The 9351-nt window shown below is 51.6% G+C and overlaps 1 protein-coding gene and 1 pseudogene across 1 annotated transcript in view; both read left to right on the forward strand.

Annotated features, from left to right (window-relative positions):
• TSTD2 (thiosulfate sulfurtransferase like domain containing 2) overlaps positions 1–9351 on the forward strand; it is a 575835-nt gene that overhangs the window by 545757 nt on the left and 20727 nt on the right. The window lies entirely within an intron of this gene.
• LOC116825213 (major histocompatibility complex class I-related gene protein-like) overlaps positions 1–9351 on the forward strand; it is a 63527-nt pseudogene that overhangs the window by 41992 nt on the left and 12184 nt on the right.

The following is a 9351-nucleotide window of genomic DNA, read 5'->3' on the forward strand; positions in this document are numbered from 1 at the left end:
ATACTGCTCATTTAGTATTACTCATAGCATTCACTGACACTCAGCACTACTTTAAAGGTGACATTGTAAAAGGAAGATCTGCCTATTTCAGCTATTTATTTTCTATCACAACTGCATCAAACATGATAGTATCATGGAGTAAATAGTATATTTTTGCTCAGACATGAGAATTCAGGAATAGCCAGAAGGAAGACAGGCAGTCCTTAAGAAAGAAGTATGAAATAAAGTTTACCAACCTGAAAATCCTGGATGTTCAGATATGTTCCTTTCATCATCTTCAGCGCAGCTTCCTCCTGAGAAAGAACACGTCTCATGATGTTGTTTCATTGAGGCGACCAGGCCTTGCATTTCTTTGTTGCCCTGTTTGTATCGTGTATGCATGCCTGTCTTATCCACAGGAAGAGGAACTTCATTAAAATGTTCCCAAACTGGGACTCTTTTACGACCTGCTGCCATTATAGGTTTTCCCTTCTAGTGAGAGAGTGGTATGGTAGATCTCCAGTCAATGAAGGCTACACTCAGAGAGAATTCAAGACTTCTGGAATATGCTGGCCAAACAGTTTCACTTTTATTTCTACTGCCTGTCTCTCCCTTCTCACATTTATCTCCAGACTTTTTCTCCTTGTCCAGATCTATTCTGCCCGCAGCAATCTTCTATTCATTGAACTTTTTGAAACTTTGCACTTTTAGAGAGAGGTAAGGGATTGACTCTGTGTACACAAATTTGCAGAGGGACAATACAGTTGAGATCTGTTATTTCTCACCCCTATATATTTATTTTAAAACGATTTTGCTATTAAGAAGCATGTTATCTGGAGACACAAATCCACAGTTTGAGAACTGCAAAACTAAGCACCTCTGATGGTATCTTCCAAACTGAGCACCGAGTCCCATTGGGTAGATATAGAAAGACTAACCTAAATAATCTATACAGAAGCCCCTGGAACCTCATAAGATCGGGTCTCTAATCCGTGAACGATTGGAACTCATTTACAAAACTTTTCTTAAACATTGCATGAATATATTGTCTCATACTACAGAATTAAAATTTATAATCCCTATTCTGTAATGAGATCTTTGAGTTTTAATTAAGGTACATTATAACTATCTTTAGATTTTTTTCCTCAAAGGATTTTATGAAAAAATCTGATTTAAATAAATAACATTTGATTTGATTTTTTTTTTAAATCACTGATTTTTATCCAACCTGCCCCAGAGCACTGCATGCACCAAGGGATGACAGGTGTCTTCTGCATTCGTCTGGGGGCCCGATGCGGTGGTTGCACTCAGGCTGCTTGCTCGATTGGACCCACACACGAGCTCACACGACAGTGTGGGAGGAGCCGAGTGGTTTGGGCATCACCTTAGGTGAGGGAGATTCCTGGTTCCAGGCCCCCTCTGCCTGTGGGAGAGACTGGATTTGAGCAGGACTCTGCCACCTCCCAGGGTGTCCTAGTCCCTGAGCTGTGGGGCCCTCTGCTGTAGGGCCCCCTGCATCACTCCTGCATCACTCCTCTGGGGAGAGCTAGAACTGGGCCAGAGAGCAGGGGCGTAAGAACTGGCTCTGGGTGGTTGGAGCTTTCACCTGGGAGGTGAAGACCCCAGGTGCAGGCCTTCTGCTCCACTGACTCTTTAATTAGTTAGCCAGGGAGGAGCAGCATCAGCAGCCCTGCTCGCTGGATCAGGCCATCTGATTGTAGCTGAAGTAGAGTGAAATGGACAGTGGACACGTCTATCAATGGCTATTAGCCCGGATAGGCAGGTACGGTGTCCCTAGCGTCTGTTTGCCAGAAGTTGGGAGTGGGCGACAGGGAATCAGCAAGTGATCCACCCCCTGTTTTGTTCCTTCCCTCTGGGGCACCTGGCATTGGCTACTGTTGGTAGACAGGATACTGGGCTAGATGGACCTTTGGTCTGACCCAGCATGGTCGTTCTTAATAAATTTGTGTGTACAGCCAGGACCCTGGCTCCCACTTGCAGCTTGGACATGGCTCCTTGCTCTCCTCCAGCTTCAGCTCCTGCATCTCCTACTCCTACCCCTCCCCCAGTCCTTGTTCCTTTCCTACCCTCTCCCGTGACATCCCCCTCCTGCTCTTCACACCCCCTCCAGTCCTGCCCTTCTTTCTGGGCCCCTTTTCCTTCTTCACACTCCCCTTCAGCCCTGCCATACCCCCAATACACTCTCCCCATCTGCTCCCCTATTCCTCACACATGCTCTCACCCCTTCCCCTCCTCACTCCCCCTCCGGCCCTGCCCCAGCTTCTCCTCCTACCCAAGCCTCTTTCTCCCCAGTCAGGCCATTCTGTGAGCCCTTTCCCAAGTCTCACTCCCACAGGAGCCCTCTTGAGGGCTCGTGCCACCTCTCGTGTATTGCCAGGGGCTCCCGTGCAGGGTCTGGTTGGGTCTGACTCCCCGCTCCCCCCATCAGGCCTGCACTCTAGGCGCATATTCCACACGGTGGTGTCGGAGCCCGGCCCGGGGCTGCCCTGGTACAGCAGTGTTGCATATGTGGATGATCAGGTCATCTTCGACTACACCAGCGAATCGCAGAGGGTGGAGCCCCGCCAAGTGTGGATGGCGCAGAACCAGGGTCCGGAGTTCTGGGACTATCAGAACTTTTGGGCACAGCGCTGGCAGGCCTGGTTCAATGCGAGTCTGAACACCCTGCGTGAACTCTACAACCAGAGTGAGGGTGAGTGCGGGACACGACACGACCTAGGGACACTGGGACGTGGCGTGGGGTGGGGTACGCAATTGATGTAAACGGAGTGAAGGGACACAGGGATGTGTGAGGACCAGGGGAGGGGACAGCCCTCAGGGGCGTTTCTCACTGGAGTCAGTATGAATGTGGGGGACAGAGGGACACGTGTGGGGAGGGGGGAAGAGGGCTGCAGGATGGAGATTCCATGTGAAAGACATTTTTTGACACCCTCCAAAATAGGACTGTCATACTGTTCCCTCCCCAAACACCCCAGATTTCTGCTACCAGTCCCAGTTGCAACTACCTCTGCTGCCCTTCGGGGACCCCCAACCCTTCATGTGTGATTATTTCCTGGGCAGAGTGGTAGAGGTGCTAAAGCCAGAAGTTCCCGTCAGACCCAGCTCGTCTGACCTGGTGAGCCAGGCCAGAGAATCGCACCCAGCAATTCCTGCACGGAGGGGTTTGGGCCTCCCGGCTACAACAATGACGCTGTCAGACCCTCTAGCTAGAACAGGGCTCTGAGATGTCTTGTCTCAATCCCCAGACACCGAGTGATGGGGAATCCCAATATCGACGGCCCCAAGTGTTCAGACATCACGAGTCAGGCCCCCAAAATCCTGAGTTTGGCTTAAATGTTGTGAGTATTCTGGGAATAATACTGGAGGTTATTTTTATTTGCTCTCTGGTTTGAGCCTTTAGGGGACACATTTCCAGGCTTTTCCCTGCTCCTACAAGGACTAGAAGTTACTGCTGTAAGAAAAGAGAGCTGAGACTCTCCTCTAATCCCATGAGTCCAGGAATTGGGGATTTAATAAAACTCCCCGCTATCATGAGACGCACAGTAAAGTCACAGGAGCAGGCAGTGCTGCATTCACCCCAGCCCCGGGGAGAAGCTGCTCACCAGTGAGGCTCCTTCATTGTTCACTTTGTCTTATTTCCAGAATGAGTTTATCTAAGATCTGATTCCTCTTCACTCCTCACAGTGAGTATCTGACACTGACTTGGGCTGGAGAGTTAGTGAGAGAATCAGCCCCTGTAATGTGCAGAGATTCCCGAGCTTCCTTATTCCTGGCAGCACAACCCCAGCCTGTGTCCCCCGGTTGGAGCCCCCAGGGTCATGCAGGTTCCCCTGCACACACTATCAATAGATGTGTAAAGATCCGTTCTTCCTGCTCAGTCCCCAGTGTGCAGGACTATGGCCACGTGGCCAGGCCCTCGATTGTGCTGTCTCACTTAGCTCAGTGATGATCCGAAAGCGTTCAGTGCCTGGCACTGTTGAACTGTCCCTGGCAGGTGAGGGTCTCTCTGATGTAATTGCTGTGCCCTTCCTGACAGGGGACTGGTGAGTGACAATCCCTGATTCCCCTGTGTCAGTGGTACTGGCCTGTCACATTGGTCCTCACCCAGGAGTGTCCCCAGCCCCTCCTGGCTCCCAGCTCTGAGACAGCAGCAATGAGAACTAATTCCTGTCCTGCCCTGGACACCTGGGTTCCTGGTGGCCCTGCCCCAGGACTAAGCGACAGGGCGGAGGGTTGCCAAGTGTCTGCCCCCCAGCCTGCCCCCTCTGTAGCTATTTTAACCCTCTCCTGACTAGTCTCACCCATTGGTTCCCTGCTCCTGAGCCTGTCCAGCCTGACCTGCTCACATGAACACTGGCTTCCCATTCTGAGAGAGGGGCTCTACTTGCTTGCCCCTAACCCTGCACTGGGGAGCTGCTGTTCTGTCCCTGCTGCCCCCTCGTGCCCTCCTCCCCCCTTTTACCCCCTCCTTGCAGTCCTGGGGCTGCCATCTCACCAGAGACTGTCCTGAGTCCTGCGCTTTGGCCACCAACAGTGTTCCCTTCTCTAGCTGCATCTGCCCCCAACACGCACATGGGGGAATTCAGGGTCTGGTCCCTCTGAGACCCCATCCGTGCCCCCACCCTGTTCATCCCTGTGGAGTGCAGCACGGAAGAGAAGAGGGGTGGACGGGGAGGCCTGACTCCCTCCACTCTTCTCGGGTGCCTGGCTTGGGATCTCTTGAGTGTTCTGTGACCAGCCACCCAGCACCTCTCCAGAGTCTCAGTGGTTCTCTCGTTACTGCATCCCTTTTCCCCTCAGTTGTTTTCTCACTTTTTTTGACTTTAGTTGATTGGTGTAAAGTGTTAGTTGGACTCTCATAGCAGAGATTCTTCTGCTCCTGGGCATGTCTCGGTCTCTGGGCTTCAAACCCAGAGCCTCCTGTGGCAAGCCCGTGTCTTTGAGTGACCTGCACTCTAGCTGTCTAAAGTGCTTAGGTGAGACTCCTATTGTGGATGGCTGTCAGCCGTGCCGCCAGGGACTTGCTGGCACCTCCAATACCACCGTTGCTGGGAGTACAATAGTCGGTGGCAGCAGTGCGGGCAAGTAGAAGAGAGTATGTTGCCCCAAGCTTCTCCCTCCTTTTTTTTTTTCTTTTGGCCGAGTGCGTATAGTTAAAATCATGTAAATTGAATCCGCGTATGATGCAACTCCCCTGTACGGTGTTCTTTAAGGACAAGGTACAACATTGCCCCCACCTGGGGTTCCTCCCAAAGGTAATCTTGCAGTTCATAGTAGTCAGACCACTTTCCTGCCCATTTTCTTCCTGACTCCATTTAAGAATAGGTAGGAATGGGGTCTCCACACTCTGGATGTTAGAGGCGCCCTGGTATTCTATATAGACAGGACTAAGTCAATCCGTAAATCCACACAGCTCTTTGTGACAGTAGCCGATAGGACGAAAGGCTCAGAGAATTTCATCCTGGATCACGTTGTGCATTCACATGTGGTACGAGCAGGCAGGTATCCCACCACCTGCCTTCCTGATGGTCCCTTTTATGAGAGCACAAGCTTCCTTGGGGCTGTTCATGGCCCAGGCCCGATCCAGGACATTTGCAGAGTAGCAACCTAGGCACCAGTACGTACTTTTTCTTCCAACTATGCCATCTCCCAGCAAGCTAGAGATGACACTGGGTTTGGTTGGGCAGTGTTGTAATCCACATGTCCATGAATTCAGAGTCCACCTCTTATGGTGCTGCTTGGGATCCGAACATGGAATGGACATGTGCAAGTATTTGAAGGAGACGAAATGATTACTAAATGTAGCAGGATGGTTACCCCGCTCCTGCCCTGAAGGGCGTAAAACAGACCTGGGGGAAGGTTGTGGCTGGAAGCTGCTAAGCTGGGCTGATTGGGAAATGGCTGCAGCTGGGCCACACCCCAGTCAGGCCCCAGCTGGCCTGTATAAAAAGGCTGTGAGCCAGGAGGCCAAACAATCTCCCTTTGCAGGGAGCTGGGTCTGTCTGCAGGGAGCTAGAGACAGGGCACCTGACTGGAGCAGGGCTGGGGAAAGACAGAGGAGCTGGGGCACTCCAGCCTGGAAAGCCCCAGGCTGTGGCCTAGCATTGGGCCAACAGGTACTGGGGGTTGCAGAGGGCAGCCCAGGGGCAGGCAAAGGCAGCAGGTCCACACCCCTCTGCCAGTGATGAGTGGTGTGTAGACTGCAGTCTGCCCCAGGGAGTGGGGGCTAGATGGTGACTAGCAGTAGCCATACTCTGAGGTGAAGTAGAGATAGTGGGTGGGGGTTCCTCTGGGAGGGGGAGACCCAGAACTCTGGGGGTACTGCTGAGGGGGCAGCACCCAGTTAAAGGGGCACTGGGAGGGATGTGGGGGCCAAGAGACAGGTGGATCGCTGGCCTGCAGAGGGTGCTCCAGAGGCTGGAAATTGAGCTAATTCCTGGAGATCACCAGCAGGAGGTGCCATGGGGTGAGTCTGCTCTTCTACACTAAACTTTCTGTAAGTGTTGCTCTTTGAGATGTGTTGCACATGTCGATTCTGTGAGCCACTGTCCTGCCCCTCTGTTGGAGGTGCTGGCGAGAAGGAAGTGAGAAGGTGTGGGGTCATCCAGTCCCCTCCACTGTGACATGAGAGCTCTGCACTAGGGGGTGCTAGAGCCGGCCTGGGGGTATCACCGGTGACTGTGCGGGGCTCGCACACCTAGCATGGAGTGGACGTGTGCAACACATCGCTAAGAACAACTGTTACAGGAAGACTAGTCACTGGTTTTTGTCCAAACCTGTGGCGTTCTTCAGGGATGCAGCTCGGTGTGCTTGGCTGTCACCTGTGGCTGTGACACCAAATTTTAATCCCTTGGCCTACATTTTTCCAGAAGTGATTAGTGATTTTTGCGTGTCTGATACGCAGAGGCTGGGAGCTCCCACTTTCCTATCAGGCCCCTTTTAAAGGTCTCAGTTAGGCACCTAAAATCACTAGTGATTGCTGATAATCTAGGCATTTACCTCAAAGTATCTAATGCAGGGTGGGGGAGGGGTGAAAATATTTGGGACCCTGTGTGGGTTATTTTTGTTCCCCCACGTTCTGCCCTGTTTGCCAAGCTAGGGGTCTGATCCGTTCCCTCCTTGTCCCTTAAATTCTCCTTCCTGTCCCCATCCTCCTGTTTCCCCCAGTCTCCCTCCCTGCCTTCCGTCAGCCCAGGGGTGGCTGTACTAACTGAGTCTGCTCTTGGTTGTGTGCGAGATGGGGGCCGTTGTTGTGAAGATTAGCCTGGCTGTAGGAAAATGGTGGCCAGCTGAACTAAGGGCCGTCAATGACCTGATCCTTACAGGGAATCACCTTCAGATGCTTGGCCTCTTTTTCACATGGCCACTGTCTCAGCTGGTTCTTTGCCATTCCTAGATTGAGTTGGGGGCATGGGGAGATGGGGCAGGGAAACAGAGTGAGCCTGGGGATTCTCTGAGGTCATTTAAACCAGAGCAGAGCATAGTGTCGGGGACAGACCTGTACCCCCTCCCCACAGAGACATGGGGGTACTGTGAATGGAGGAGGTGAGGGACCAAGTGACCCTGTGGACCTGCAAAATTAATACAACCAGAGCAGGAGAGAGCGGGTACAGACCCTCCGCACTCTCTCTTGTCCAGAATGACCCTGACTACCAGAACTGAGGGGATCCTCAGAGCTGGAGGGGACAGACCCCTGCAGTATCTGGAGTACTCCCTTTGGGGTCATGCCACCTTGCACTCCGTGCAGGGAGCATACAAGAACAAGCAGCAGTGAGTTACCGCTTGAAGGTTGTGAGCTCTATGCAGTGGGGGGTCTTTAGACCCAACAGATGGGGAGGGTGCCCCCTGCAGGATGGGTTTCCTCCTGAAAGGAGCTGGAAGGGTGTAGGACCCACAGCATAAGTGGGAACCCCATTTTTCTCAGGGGAAGTAGGGTCCAGCAGCAAGGAGAACCACCGCTGGGTTACCTGCAGTGAGGTCTTGGTGAGATTTTCAGGAGAGGCTGTTGCTGACCCTCAGCTGTGTTTCAGGGTTTCACATTATCCAGATGATACCCGGCTGTGATCTCCGGGAAGACACCACCACTTGGGGGTTTACCCAGGATTCATATGATGACGAGACTTTTCTTACCTTTCGATAAGGAGACCATGACTTGGGTAGCAGCAGATATTGGAGCTCAGATCACCAAGAGGAGATGGGATGCTGAAATAAATGACAACCAGGGATGGAAACACTACCTGGAAGAGGAATTTGTTTCCTGTCTAAGAAGTTGTCTAGAGTACGGGAAGGAGACTCTACAGAGGAAAGGTAAGATGGGGGACAAGCCCCACCCAGAAGGTCACTACAAGTTACATCTGCATGCCCCAGCCTGTTTCAAAATGGAGCAGGGGGTGGTTCAGCTAACCTTGCACCCTGGATGATGGGGAAACAACCCCTCTTCTCCCCTCCCCCCCCCCCGCGCTCTGCTGGGGGGGAAAAGGATAAGAAATTGAAAATGTTAGAAGCAGCTCACTGTAGAGAAGCTGACCTAATGAGCCCAGATTTACAGCACAAATTCTCTCTTCCCTGGTGTGACACAGCAGTATGAAGGCAATCTGCCTGTGCGCCTTTTAGAGCCCTGGGCTCAATTATGGAAGTGCCTCTGCTCTTATGGACACCAGCTGCAAACACCACGTGGTTCTTCCTCACTCACTGGCTGCACCTGTTACCCCCCCATCCCCCCTGTCCCACTGACGGTAGCTTTGTAATTGTTGCCTCTTTGTCCAAACTTCTCCCACAGCCATCTGTGCGCTTCCTTTCCTGCACGTGGAATTGCCCTCCCCGTACTAACCTGGAAGAATCTTACCCTTGTCCTCAGTTTCCCCTCCCCTCGAGACCGACCTTTGCTGCAACACTTCCACATGTATTACTTGATTCTCCTATCAATTAGATAATCACACTCAGTCACATTTATTACCAAGCTTTAGTTAAAGATTAACCAGCACATGTGTAGAAGGGAAGAGGTTAAATGCTTTACCACACTGATTCAGGGGGACAGTTGCAGCGTAATCTGCTTCAGAACGTTCACTCACTACTTCCCATGTATGTACAATTGCCCAAATTAGTTAGCATCTTTACACACCCTAATCTTTCCCTTCCCAAACAGTTTGCATTTGCTGTTCAAGGTTACTTGACATTTGTACCCAGTTTTCTGCAACAGTTACACTAGTTGCTTATTTCTCTCTCAAACCTCATATCCTTGGCCATCTTTATAAATGCCAACAAGAAAAAGCTATGCAAATCAGTGTAATGTGTATTTCAGTGTCAAGAGGCTGGGAAACTGATTTTTTTAACATGGGAAAATCATTTTGA

This window comes from Chelonoidis abingdonii, chromosome 6 (genome assembly GCF_003597395.2).
Source record: "Chelonoidis abingdonii isolate Lonesome George chromosome 6, CheloAbing_2.0, whole genome shotgun sequence".
Taxonomy (NCBI): domain Eukaryota; kingdom Metazoa; phylum Chordata; order Testudines; family Testudinidae; genus Chelonoidis; species Chelonoidis abingdonii.